This window comes from Barbatula barbatula (assembly GCF_947034865.1).
Source record: "Barbatula barbatula genome assembly, chromosome: 13".
In the NCBI taxonomy this organism is placed as follows: Eukaryota; Metazoa; Chordata; class Actinopteri; order Cypriniformes; family Nemacheilidae; genus Barbatula; species Barbatula barbatula.
Genome location: NC_136776.1, coordinates 7,196,396 through 7,209,310, shown reverse-complemented (window position 1 = coordinate 7,209,310; position 12,915 = coordinate 7,196,396). Strand labels below are relative to the sequence as shown.

At 36.8% G+C, this 12,915-nt stretch overlaps 1 long non-coding RNA gene across 1 annotated transcript; it reads left to right on the top strand.

Annotated features, from left to right (window-relative positions):
• The first annotated feature begins 454 nt into the window (after positions 1–454).
• Positions 455–7,444, top strand: LOC306903135. The gene is made up of 5 exons (XR_013787519.1): positions 455–546; positions 4,637–4,750; positions 5,157–5,529; positions 5,655–5,725; positions 6,797–7,444. It is a non-coding gene; the product is annotated as an uncharacterized lncRNA (long non-coding RNA).
• Positions 7,445–12,915: the final 5,471 nt, after the last annotated feature.

Genomic DNA, 12,915 nt, shown 5'->3' with positions numbered 1-12,915 from the left:
AGTAGTAAGAAAATAGTGATATGCAGTTTGTCATGATTAGATTGGAATTTAAAAGTAAAAGTTTCAAGTAAATGTAGGTGTTCCACTGACGGAACAGGTTGAACAGGTTAAGGTGCAAGGTATACATTTTTTTGTGGGTTCCCTGCGCTGGAACTCACAGCCTTTTGAATTATTGAGCTGCACAGGAACACTTTAGGAACATTATTGATAGCCACTGATGATGTGATATAGAAAAATGTTGTACTATGATCTAAATATTTGGGTTTACACACCAGAGGAAGACGAGAACTTCTACCTTAGTGACACTGCTCGTTTCTCAATGTTATACAAATAAAGTAATCTACTTGTCTTTGTTGTATATTGCATGTTGAATCCGTTTTTCAATAATCTGTTACACGTCAACCCAGCAGGTGGCGATATGACAGTATGTATGCGAATCGTCAATAAACCGGAAGAAGAATCTTGTTCACCATGATTGCATGAGCTCAGTTGTGCACAAAGCACATGATTTGAAGTCGTTTGGCGTTTTTGATATGCAGTTAAAAGGTAAGCGTTTATTATTATTAAGTTTTTTGAAAAAAAATTGAATACTCTTTTCATAGGTTCTTTCATATTGTTTAGTTAGTAGACTGTGAGAGTTTGGTACACTGCATTGCCAGCTGATACGACAAAACCTTTAACCTTATTGTTAGTTATCAGTTTATTCGAAAGTGTATAATTCTTAAAGTAAAAAACGTTTTGCTTGTTGCCAGAGCTTTATCATTGCATAAACCCTAACATGAGTCTGCACTCGCCTCCACGTCCGCTTACTTTAAACCACGAGAACGTACAGTATTTCGAATTGTTTTGGTCCACAACAAACATAGCGCTGATAAGGCAGAAATGGGAATGAAATCTAATAACAGTTTGAATAACTCTTACGGGGCTGTACACTGCAACACTTATGTCCTTTGCTAGTTACCCGTCTATTATGTGATACCCGCATGTGGTTTTTTTTCCAAAAATAAGAAACGTTTATACTTGTGCTAAAATAGTTTGGCATGTACCACAAAACCTCTGTAGCACCAGTCCTATGTGAAAAAAAAGTTAACGTACCGCCCTTCTTCAAAAACTGCTGCAACAGAGATAACAAAATTCTTAAAGATGGTATTTGTAGAAATGCAATCTTGAACAGTTCTGAAGTGTCTTTTCTGTTCTAAAATGACTACCACTGTGTACAAGTCATTGATGTTAAGTGATGAGTTTTGGGCTCAAATTGGCATTTAAAGTCACACCAAAGGTGTTAATCTGTGTTTAAAACGTGGATTTATGCAGAACAGTAAAGTTCTTAAACACTGACTGAATCAGTAATTTCTTTCTGAAACTTGCCCTATACATAGGTATTGTCATATTGGAAAAGATAAGGGCCCTCCCCAAATTGTTGCTATAAAATTAGAAGCACACAATTCCATAGAATATCATTATGCTGTAACGTTAAGATTAGTACCCACAGAAATGCCTAAAGTAGTCAAACCTGTACATTAGGAGGGGCGGCCCGAAACCTTTGGCAATATAATGTATGTATGCAAGTAATGCTTTAGTTTTTTTTTTATTTATGCTATATACCATTAGATTATGTAAAGCTTGTTTAAGCCACCTCAGTGTTATTTAAAACATTAATGAAATATCCTATCATCAGACTTTCTTTTCAGGTAACTTTGTATGAACCACAAAATGTATCAACTTACATTCTAAAACAAGGCCTAGCCCCTTTGTCGTCTTCAGTGGGAAAACGTTGGCGTCTTCTGAAATAAAAATGTTTGTCATGCTTTAAATAAAGGTATAGGTTGTTTGCAAGTGAAAAAAGTGCAGGGGAAAAGATATCTATCTAACAGTTTTATTTTAGTTGACTTGTGAAACCTTTTTATGCATCCCTGAAACAAGTGAGTTTCACAATATTTTTAATTTATCTTTTTTATTTTTTATTTTCAAGTGCTTGGAGACTTTGTCTGTTGTCTGGGGGGGTCTATAATTACCATTGAATATAACGTCAACTGGAAAGTTAACATAAATTAGCAGAGGTTAACTTTAGCTTAGTTAAAGCTAGTTTAGTCAGTTTAGTGTTAGTTAAACAGTGAAACATAAATACAAATAAATAAAAAATAAATTGATTTAATTGCCAATATACTTACAATGCCAGTGATGTTCTGTAAGGGGCACTTTAAACAGTTTATTTAGCTGCTGTTGAAACAAGAAAAACATGGCAACATATGAGTTTGAGATCCATTTAGTTTCATCAGTGATTACTGAGTAAATATGTTTTGATGAACATGGCAAGCTAGCGATGCAGGATGCTAGAATGTTTGCTTAATAACAAAAAACTGTCTCCCTTGGAGTATTACTGATAACTAACTTGCTGCATGACATTGCATTAACTGATTTAAACCCAAATACAGAGAAGGGTGTCTGACAGTCACGCAAAACATATACTTACAATAAGCCAAAGACGCTCTGTGAAAGGGCTCTTAAAAGAGCCTTTGGGGTATACTGGAGGTAGCTGCTGTTGACACACACAAAAAAGAGCAAACATGACTAAATACCATGACATAAAATATGAGGAACATGAAAAACAAGATATGCAGAGTAACTACTATGTTTGTTACTTACTGCAATCAGATGCCAATTGACTCTGGAAAAAAGAATAATTATTTTAATGGAATAAATTCACAGATATATGTACATTGCAATTTATATGTGCTCCAACAATTTGAAGAATATTGAAACCCACTAACAAGAGAGAAGGGGTACTGCAGGACCAGGATTGGGAAACGTGTGATAAAGTAAATATCTGTATGTTCATTTAAATATTTATGGCTGTAAAACGCATGCTGCGGCTTTACTAGATCTGCGAAAACTAACTTTTACTGTTCCATCAGCCAATGAGACGAGATTTTGTAGGAGAGACGCCTCGTTATACATTCCACCAGCACAGAAAATCAAAGCGAGCCACGGTATTTGTGAATGCACATCCAGTTTTGTGCAAGAGCAGAGGTTGTCAAGTCTGTCTAGCACTTGGCCTGTGCGAAGGTCTCTTGCTGGCAGCCAAGGCAAACATTTGTATTTCTTTCAAGTAACGTTACCAAGTTAGGTGTGACTGTTCGAAACGATTTATTTTATTTTAATCCGTGCGAATTTGCCCCATTAGCACAACGTGACGTTAACGGAAAGAACAAGTTATTGTAAAAAAAGAAGGAAAGTGGTACTAACAGATGTGCTATAGCTTACTGTTACATGTACATGAAATGTAGGTATAGGGGGTTGATTTTATACTGTTCAGTGGGTTTCATGTGAAAGCGGCAGTTTTTTAATTTGAAGTGGTGAAACCGATCTCCTTCCTGCTGCGAGGTAAACTAGATTTTTTCAGATTTTTAAACATAACGTTACATTTAGGTTTATACGTTTAGCTTAAAACATTGACCGGTCAAGAGAAAATAATTACCTCAGGAAAACGGTCAGTGATTCCAGTTAGAGTGAAATATGCAGCTATGCGCGCACACGTACAGTACCTGCCCTCAGTCATGTTTCGCGTCCTGCGAGTTGACTTTAATTGTGGGAGATTTTTGTCTATTTCGTTCATATTTACAATGACATTTAAACTATGAAAAAGGTAAGAATATCTAAGTTGTAAAACTAATTCGGGCACATATAGGAAGTTCGTTTCACACAGCTTTTAAGTATCCCAATACCGTATTGTGTATTTTGTGAAAATGTGTTTTCAAAGACGAAATGGACAAAAATCTGACAATTAAAATCAACTCGCAGGAACGCGAAACATGACTGAGGGCAGGTACTGTAAGTGTATTTTACTATAACTGGAATCACTGACCGTTTTCCTGAGGTAATTATTTTCTCTTGACCGTCAATGTTTTAAGCTAAACGTATAAACCTAAATGTAACGTTATGTGCTAATTGTGCAATGACATTTAAAACGTAAATACTCACTACAGATTTATTTTTATATAGGCAGGTTAAATTAAAGTATTTTACCTCAGGATAGCTGACGGGACCGGAGGTTCCTCTCAGAAGGCGGTCGCTCTGTGCGCGCGCGGTGGCCACAGACCCGTTTATAGGCTGCCCGCATTCAGGGTTCGCGGGCACCGCACGCGAGCAAGATGTAACTCTTTTGACTTTTTTTTCGTTTATTATTTTCGTTTTTCTTAGAAAATATATGCATTTATATAACGATAAAACTCAATAAATTATGAATATAAAAATATGATTTTAAATACAGTGTGAAACATAATTGAAATCTGAAAGAGGGTTGGCCAGCACTTGTTTTTTGCTATTGAATGCCTAGAACAGGCTATTATGCAGACTATGCAGTTATATAGCTAGTACAAGCTGCCCTAAAATGTTCATGTATTACATTAGCTGCTACTTAATGTGTCACTGTAAAAGAGAATTTTGTGTAACTAGAATGCATATTGATTAAAATTCATCTTTGTGTTTGCTATACTAGTTCAAAGCAGTTATTCCCTAAAGTTTATTAAGATTATTTATTTTAATACTCAATAACAACAATCACAAGCTTATGCCTTTGTATTTAAATGTATGAGGTGTTAACACATTGTTATTCTTTTTCCTTTTTTTGGAAAAGTGGATGCCAGTCCCTGTTTGTTTGGTCTTTAATTCAACAAACCAAGGAAATGACATATCATGTGTCACTCATAAGCCGATGGATGAGAAAGTGTTTTTAAGGTGCAGTTGAAAGGTAAACATGATCTGTTTGATGTGTGGAAATTGTTGTTTTTTATCTTGGTCATTGGTGGGTTTGTAAATAAAATTGTGACATCTTTCAAAATTGTATCCATGTTTCCCCGACCTATGGCGTTTTACAACAAGTTAACGACTCTTTTGACGACTATTGTAGTAGTATTGATGTGTCTATTAAAACTAAAGGTATTACCTGAACATAAACATTTGTGAGAAGTGTTTCGCTTGCGTGTGTGGCAAGTATTAAAGTTATAATCGTTGATAAATTTTAATCTATACAAAGTTCCTTAAGTCGTCCACTTGTTAAAAAATGCTATAGGTCGGGGGAAACATCATATATATATATATATACTCGTATATATGAGTTTTTAAATTTCTTACCTGTTTCCCCATCTTTTTTCTAGTCAAATGACTCATCCCACTCAATCCAGTGGCCTCCTAAGAAAGAAGACGCTGTTCGGTCTTCTAATTTGTAGCCGCTTCCACAGATTGAGTCAATCGAGAATTTGTGATCTCCATCAACTGAATAGCCACTTGAATAAGCGTCTGCTTAACTGACTTTGTGAGCTCTTAAGAACATTCTCAAACAGGAGTGTGCTGCCTGCAAGCAGCGAGAAATTCATTGTTTCTGTAAAATAGGCTGGATTTTGTACATCATGAAGCATGTGGTAATTTGCTCAGCAGACATTCGCACCTTTGTCTCATCAGTCTACGAATGGTTGGTCAGTATTCACTTCAGCATGGTCCTAGCAGTGTACAAAGAGTGAACTAGCACAGGTCAGTAGGTTTTAACCTGTCAGTGTCACCTCAAATTAATTTGAAACCTTTAGAAAAGTTTGATTGATTGAGTTCTTGTAATTTGTTCTTGTATTCTCTTTTTAAACATGGCCTGGTGTATGTAGGCAATTGGGAATTGCACTATACATTGGAAACCTTCATGAAGCATAAAGCGAGTTAACCACAACAACAATAGGTCAGTCCATCTTTCATGCCCTTTAGTGTTTGTTTTTCTCAACGGTAGTACGTTTAAATTCATTGTATGACTGGATTCTGTATGCAGTGATTAGTAGTAATTGACAAAAAGTAAAAATAGTAATTTAACCAAATGTATCCATTGCATTTAGCTTTGTCCACATATTTGACCATTCCCTGCATTACTTTTCTAAATCTTTTTGTGATGTATACAAAATATTTAATCATATTAATACAGAATCTGTATAGCTTGACAAGCTATAGTATCATTTGTCAATATTGTTATTGGCTTACTTTCTTTTTATGTTGTTCAAATATTGTCATGTGGTATTTGATTAATGAAAATAATTCATCAGATTAATCTTTCTCTGCTGTCTCTCCAGTCATTTATTTATGGCAAGATGTGGAATCACACTTTTCCTGGCTTTCCTGGTTTTGCCTGGCTGTCAGTGCAGCAAAGAAATAATTTGTTGTTCCTGAGTTTTGTAATGACATTTTAACAATCCTGTCTGTAGCAAACAGTAGTGCAATAAAACACTTGTTTATAAACAATACATATACTGTTGTTGTCGGAGCCGGCCAGTCAATTGTGCAGTGCAACTTCTGCCAGTTTCACCCATAATCTTTACAGCACTATCCTCAGGAAAAGTGTTTACCACTCAGCAGTAATGCATTGGTTGATTGCAGCATGCATTTGTGGGAACTCGTAATAATAAAGGAAAGCAAATTGACTGCCTAAAATATGATTGCTGTTTCCATCCTCTTTCCCCTATATTAAAATGGCACTGAGAACTAACAGTTGCAAAGAAAATCCTTGTTTTTTTTAGTTAACACATTAGCCATTAGATTTGCACATATATTTTTTTGAAATGTAAATGTGCTCTATAACAAATCTTATGTGACATTTAATCATGGTGACTGTGTAACATGCAGTCACAGTGTCCCCCAGTATCATAATGCTATATATTATGATATAATTCCTAGGGTTATCATATGTACAGTATATATATGGAATAACCGTTGTTGTTGTATTGTTTCTGCTGCTGCTATTAATCTACTATTGTTTTTGCAGGTGTTCATCTGTTAGGACCAAGTGTCAGCTTTACAGAAAGGCACAGATGGGGTGAACATAAAAAAGGTTTCCCCAACTTCAGCATAATTCAAATGGACACACTCCATCCCTGACAAGGCTTGTTTTAATTGTCTTGCAACAATTCCCTTGATGTTAGGAGTGCTTGATGTCCTTTTATTTAGTGAGATCAGTGAGTGAATGTTTTGAGTGAGTATTTTCCCTGTATTGATTCTGCATAAGTGTATTATTTTCCCAGTCATTTCTCTTGTTCCATATGTTTGATTTATTTCTAATTTAATAAAACCATTTAAGCCGCTTGTAATTGTAGTGATGTGTAGTTTACTGTTTGTTTAGGCTTGCCTGAAAGATGATTGGCCGGCAATGTCTAATTTCAGCAATTTCAATAATGGTAAACCTCAAAAAGATTTAATAAACATCTACTCCCTATTTTTCCAGTAAGCAGAGTACAGAAGTGTTTGCCTCTATATGTTGTCACTTATGTAGTGTTAAGTCCCCATGTCTTTCAGAGACAGGGCAGTATTCTGTACTTTATGTACTGTCTTACAATAACTGAACTCATGTTACACATGATTCAACACTGTAAAACTGTCAATATGTATCGATAAATACATACAAAAAACACTGATGACACACGTGGGATTTCTACACTTTTCCTAATCTTACTGACCTGATTCGTAATTTGCTTGAAGACCTGTGAAAATGGTAAGAAACTGTCAGACTCATTAGGATCACATTAGGTAATTTATATTTGGATATTAAAAGTGTTTGTGTGGTGCCTTTAAGACTTACTGTGACCCTTCATTAAAAAAAATGTTAATAAAGTATATTTTTAATTAGTTATTAACCTAAAGGGAAACCGTACAGAACGTTCCCTGCATGTTATTTTTTGCATGTATAGCCCCAAAAAATAACCTGAAGGGAACGTTCCGGGAACGTTAGCTGTTGGTTAGAAAAAACTAACATGCAGGGAACGTTCCGGGAAGGTTAGCTGTTGGTTAGGAAAAACTAACCTGCAGGGAACGTTCCGGGAACGTTCGCTGTTGGTTAGAAAAAAACTAACATGCAGGGAACGTTCCGGGAACGTTAGCTGTTGGTTAGGAACAACTAACATGCAGGGAACGTTCCGTGAACGTTCGCTGTTGGTTAGAAAAAACTAACATGCAGGGAACGTTTCGGGAACGTTAGCTTTTGGTTAGGAAAAATATAACCTACAGGGAACGTTCTGTGAACGTTTCCCTGTGGTTCCCAACGAAAAAACCAAATGGGAACCATAGGGGAACGTTAGGGGAACGTTCTGTGTTTGCTGGGTGTCTTTTAAAATGTTTTTCACTATATAAATATCTCCACTGAACAGAATATAGTTGTCTCCGTCTGATAAACTAATTGAAGTTCCTCCATTTACATATTTCTTATACTGTGTAAACTGCTGAGATGTCACATTGTATGGAAAAGGCCCATTCTTATGTTCCTGGTAAAAACCATCCTTGCACACCCTTATTTTAGTTCTGACACTTGCTTTTTCTGACAATCTCCTGATGATCTGTTGAAGGGGCTGGGTAGGGGTCCTTATCAATTTTTTTAATGTGTAGAGGAAGTTCTCAAATGGGAAAGCTGCGAAATTATGCAGCACACCAAACTGCCTTGCATCATTGGCAAGATGTGTCAGCCCGTGTATATTATACACAACGTAATTACCATAAACAGATTGAAAATGCTCAACAAATGTGATCAATAACTTTTCAGCAAAATCACAGTACTGGAGACACAGTGAGGGGCAGCATAATATTCGAATGGCTACATGCAGAAGCATAAAATTGTGGTATAGAACATTCGGCGGATGGTCTTTCAGTGCTACTGGACCAGTGTACAGGAGAAAAGTTCTGAACTCTGTTGCTTTCCACCTATCTACCTCAACAAGGGATCTCCCTTTCCGTGCAAACTCTCTGGGGAGTCTCATGGCAAACGACATAAGCATTGCAGAAATTAGGCCTATCTGATGAGCACCTAAACGAGTCGGAAGTGGTCCCCTCATCCAAAACCCTATCAACTTTCTCACAACCCCAAGAAAAACCAGGTGCATAACATCTAATGGAAATTGGGAGACCATACCAATTCCAACCCTTGTCAACACACTGGTCCCTTTATGGTGAAACTCATCGTCTTTATTAATAAAAGACGTATCTGTCCGTAAAGGTGAATTGACTTCAGGAAAAGTCATGCGATTTTCCACCCATGTTCCCTCCTGTGTGCATTTTTCACAGCCGTGGTATGCATTGTGGGCTTTAATGTTTTTTACGAAAGCCCTCGCACTTGCATCGCAAACAAAATTTGAAATTTGAATATCTACACATTTACCAATCACATCCACACCCTCTAATTTAAGCTTTTCATATTCATTCACAAATGATTCTAGGAACCGATTGACATTCTCTGGTTTTTTAGATCCAAGATATAAAGCGATGACGAATGGTTGCTTTGTTTTGTCTTCTTCTATCAAGCCTAGAATGGGCCAGAACTGCTTATTGCTGCTTTTGAACAAAGGTAGTCCATCAATATTCACTTGTAAATGAATGGCCTTTGGGAGAGGGTCTATCTGGTTTAACACATGCCTAATGCCTTTCTCAACTCCAAAATAATGCATGGTGCCACCAGCAATCTGCTGGACCTCATAATTAGTTGGAGTGCCTAAAAGAGTGCGGGCATCCTTTGGGAGATATGGATGATATTCTCTCAGGATGCCCAACAGCCCATTTAGATGACATTGTGGTATTTGGCTGTCTATTGCCCAATCTCTGAGCTCCTCCTCAAGACACTCGGCAGACTCAACAAATTCATCATCACTTGAGTCAGTTTCTGTTAGAGCATTTGACCAAAATCCATCAATCACGTTATCGTCAACATTAAACTCAGTCTCTAACTCATCTGATTCATAGGACATGGGCCAATCAGATGCAGCATCTGACCACACATCATCAGCAGGGGCGTTTTTTTCCAGGCATATGTTTACGGCTGCGTCAGATTCAGCATCAACTTTAACCTCACTAAGGATATTGTAAGCCCTCCGCTTTGCCTGACGTTTAATTGTTCTGTCTGAATAAATGTTGTTTGCAGACATAGTTAGTATGCTGCCAAACAAATAACTAACGTTAATTACAGTTACTAAATTACAGCTGGTTTCGATTGTGTTTAATCTAGACTAAGAAAGCTACAATACTAGTTAAAAAAATATATTGAATCGAGGAGATCACCTTGGACTGGCTGGCTTAACGGCTGAAGTGAATAGAAGAAAGATAACGGTACTAAATCATGCGCGCGCACGGCCGGGGCACTCTCTGCTCGGGGCACTCTCTTCTGCTCTGTCAAGAAAATAAAGACAAATAAAAGATATGCACATTAGCTCAGTTGTGTCACAAGCTCAGTCAAACCGCCAGATTACACCAACAGTCAACATTAAAGTTTATAATATTTTAGTCATATCGAATTACTAACAACAAAATGAATATTACTGTGAACATTAAAGTTTATAATATTTTAGTCATATCGAATTACTAACAACAAAATGAATATTACTGTGAACATTAAAGTTTATAATATTTTAGTCATATCGAATTACTAACAACAAAATGAATATTACATCTGTCAAGAAGGCCTAATGTCAATATCTGTCAAGAAAATAAAGACAAATAAAAGATATGCACTACATTAGCTCAGTTGCGTCACAAGCTCAGTCAAACCGCCAGATTACACCAACAGTCAACATTAAAGTTTATAATATTTTAGTCATATCGAATTACTAACAACAAAATGAATATTACTGTGAACATTAAAGTTGATACAACAAATAATGAGGTAACCAGGAATTAATGAAAACTTACCTCAGAATTTACAACAGGATCGAAATCTCGTCTGAGGTAAACGTCTGACTGAACTGACGAGGACGGAGGCGCACGCGCCCACAAATACGTGTGTGTGGCTTCATGCGGCGCTGACAGGATGATGACGTCAATGTATCGCGAGAGCGATTCGAAATTAGATCTCTACGCGTAAGTTCTCGACTCGCTCTCGCGATACGTTGACGTCATCATGAAGTCGAACATGACTAATAACACATAACAAAAGACAACATGTTAAAAACAATAAAGATGGTAGAACTTGTTTAACATTAAATTGTATTAAAATAAACAGAAATATTGTGCTTTTAAAGCATAGCTTTTTAGATCTTCATCCGGGGGTGTGTTCAATTACTTCTACATAAATGCACATTTTGTTCTAAATGGACAGACCTTTATAAAAATTATAAAAATGGTTTTATTATAGTTTAACAACAACAATAAACATCAAAAGAAAATTATCTGCTAAAATAATAACAACCAATGGTTATTTTAATAATTTAATAATTATACTTATTTAAATAATTATATATATATATATATATATTTGGTTCCTTGTTGATTTCTTTCACTTTGTTTTACTTTTCTTTGCATTTTTTCTGCTGTTTTTTTGTTACCAATAAATTTCATTTTTATAACCAATTCAGTTTGTCTGTTGTTCTGTTTTAATGCAATTCAACAATGAATAGGCCATATCACAATCTTAAAATGGTGTGTTGGGCCAACGTTGGGTGCTGACGTTGGCCCAACGTTGGCCCAATGTTGTTTTAGTGGTTTTTAAGTTGGCAGAAGGTTGGCAAGATATTTTTTAGGTTGGCAGAAGGTCTGCTGGCCGTCCAATAACATGGTTGGCCCAACGGCCAAAATTACGTTGGCCCAACGTCAGCACCCAACGTTGGCCCAACACAACAACAAACGTTGGGCCAACGTTGGGCCAACGTCTGTTTGCTACCTGGGTATATATATAATTTGAGGGAAGTGGTGGGCAATTGCAGCTGACCATACCAACGTTGGCCCAACGTTGTATTTCTGTCAGATAGGTTGGGCCAACGTAACCAACCAATATTGACGTTGGCCCAACGTCTGTTTGCTACCTGGGTAGTATCCACCACCTTTAGCAACAAAAGTCTTATCAGTCTTCTACCTGTCTGCTATAATCATCTCAATACCTGTTTGTCTGACCAAACTCTTATTTTTTTTGTCTCCACCAATAGAGTCGTGATGAAACAGAGCTGCACGCTGAGTTTGGCAGTTGCCCACTGAAGATGTATATGTTGTTGTTTGGTAGGTGAGTTTACCAAAAACCAACTTAACATTTGTTTTATTTTTTTGTTTGTTCTTGACCTTATGATTCATTTGACAGGTACAAGTTGCTCAGGTAATATCATTTCCATTGTTATTTTCCTTTTGTGTTCATTGTTCAGTGCCTTAATAATGTGGACTTTGGTCTGTGTCCTGTGCCGATCATTACCTCATGAGGTATACACTATACTCAACTCAACACTGTTGTGTTCTTCAATAATAATAGTGTCATGATTCTGCTGCATCATGTCATGTTTCTCTTAGTGTAGTGGCAGTGTGATGGCCCGCGATACAGCCACACATTAGCAAGCGGTAATGTTGCGCACACCTACACACACGCACCTAATTTGTATATGTATATTGGTAATTTGATTTCTGCATTCACATTATAGATATATATTTAGTAAGAAGACTCAGACACTTCATTTCTCATTTGCATATTTATTTTGGGTGGCAATACATCATTAGCTGGTTTGAGTGCACGCAATCTGGTTTATGTTGTATGGTACACTGACTTTAATATTGATTTTCTTGAGTTTAAGTTACCGTTGGGGTGCTGCAGAGGTTCGGAGCTGTTGCCTGGTGATTAGAGACTTCCGATTCGCAGGGCTTTCGTGTTAAGGGCCGGCAGGCTGCACGGACTGCCGTTTTTAGTTCCACCTGCCGCTACCAATCAGCCGATTGACTGTGGGGGGAATATAATGTGTGGATCCGGATTTCTTATACTAATTTCTTGTTTGCTTGCTTTGTTTCTTCATTGACTTAAGTTAGACATTTAGTTATATTTTCTAATCATGGAACTGATCTTGTTTGTATTAATTTTGAGTGTATTTTGAAGTTTGTGGTTTGTCTTCCCCTTGTGTGTTAATGTGGACTAGTCCATTTGTATAAATGTTCCTCTGTTTC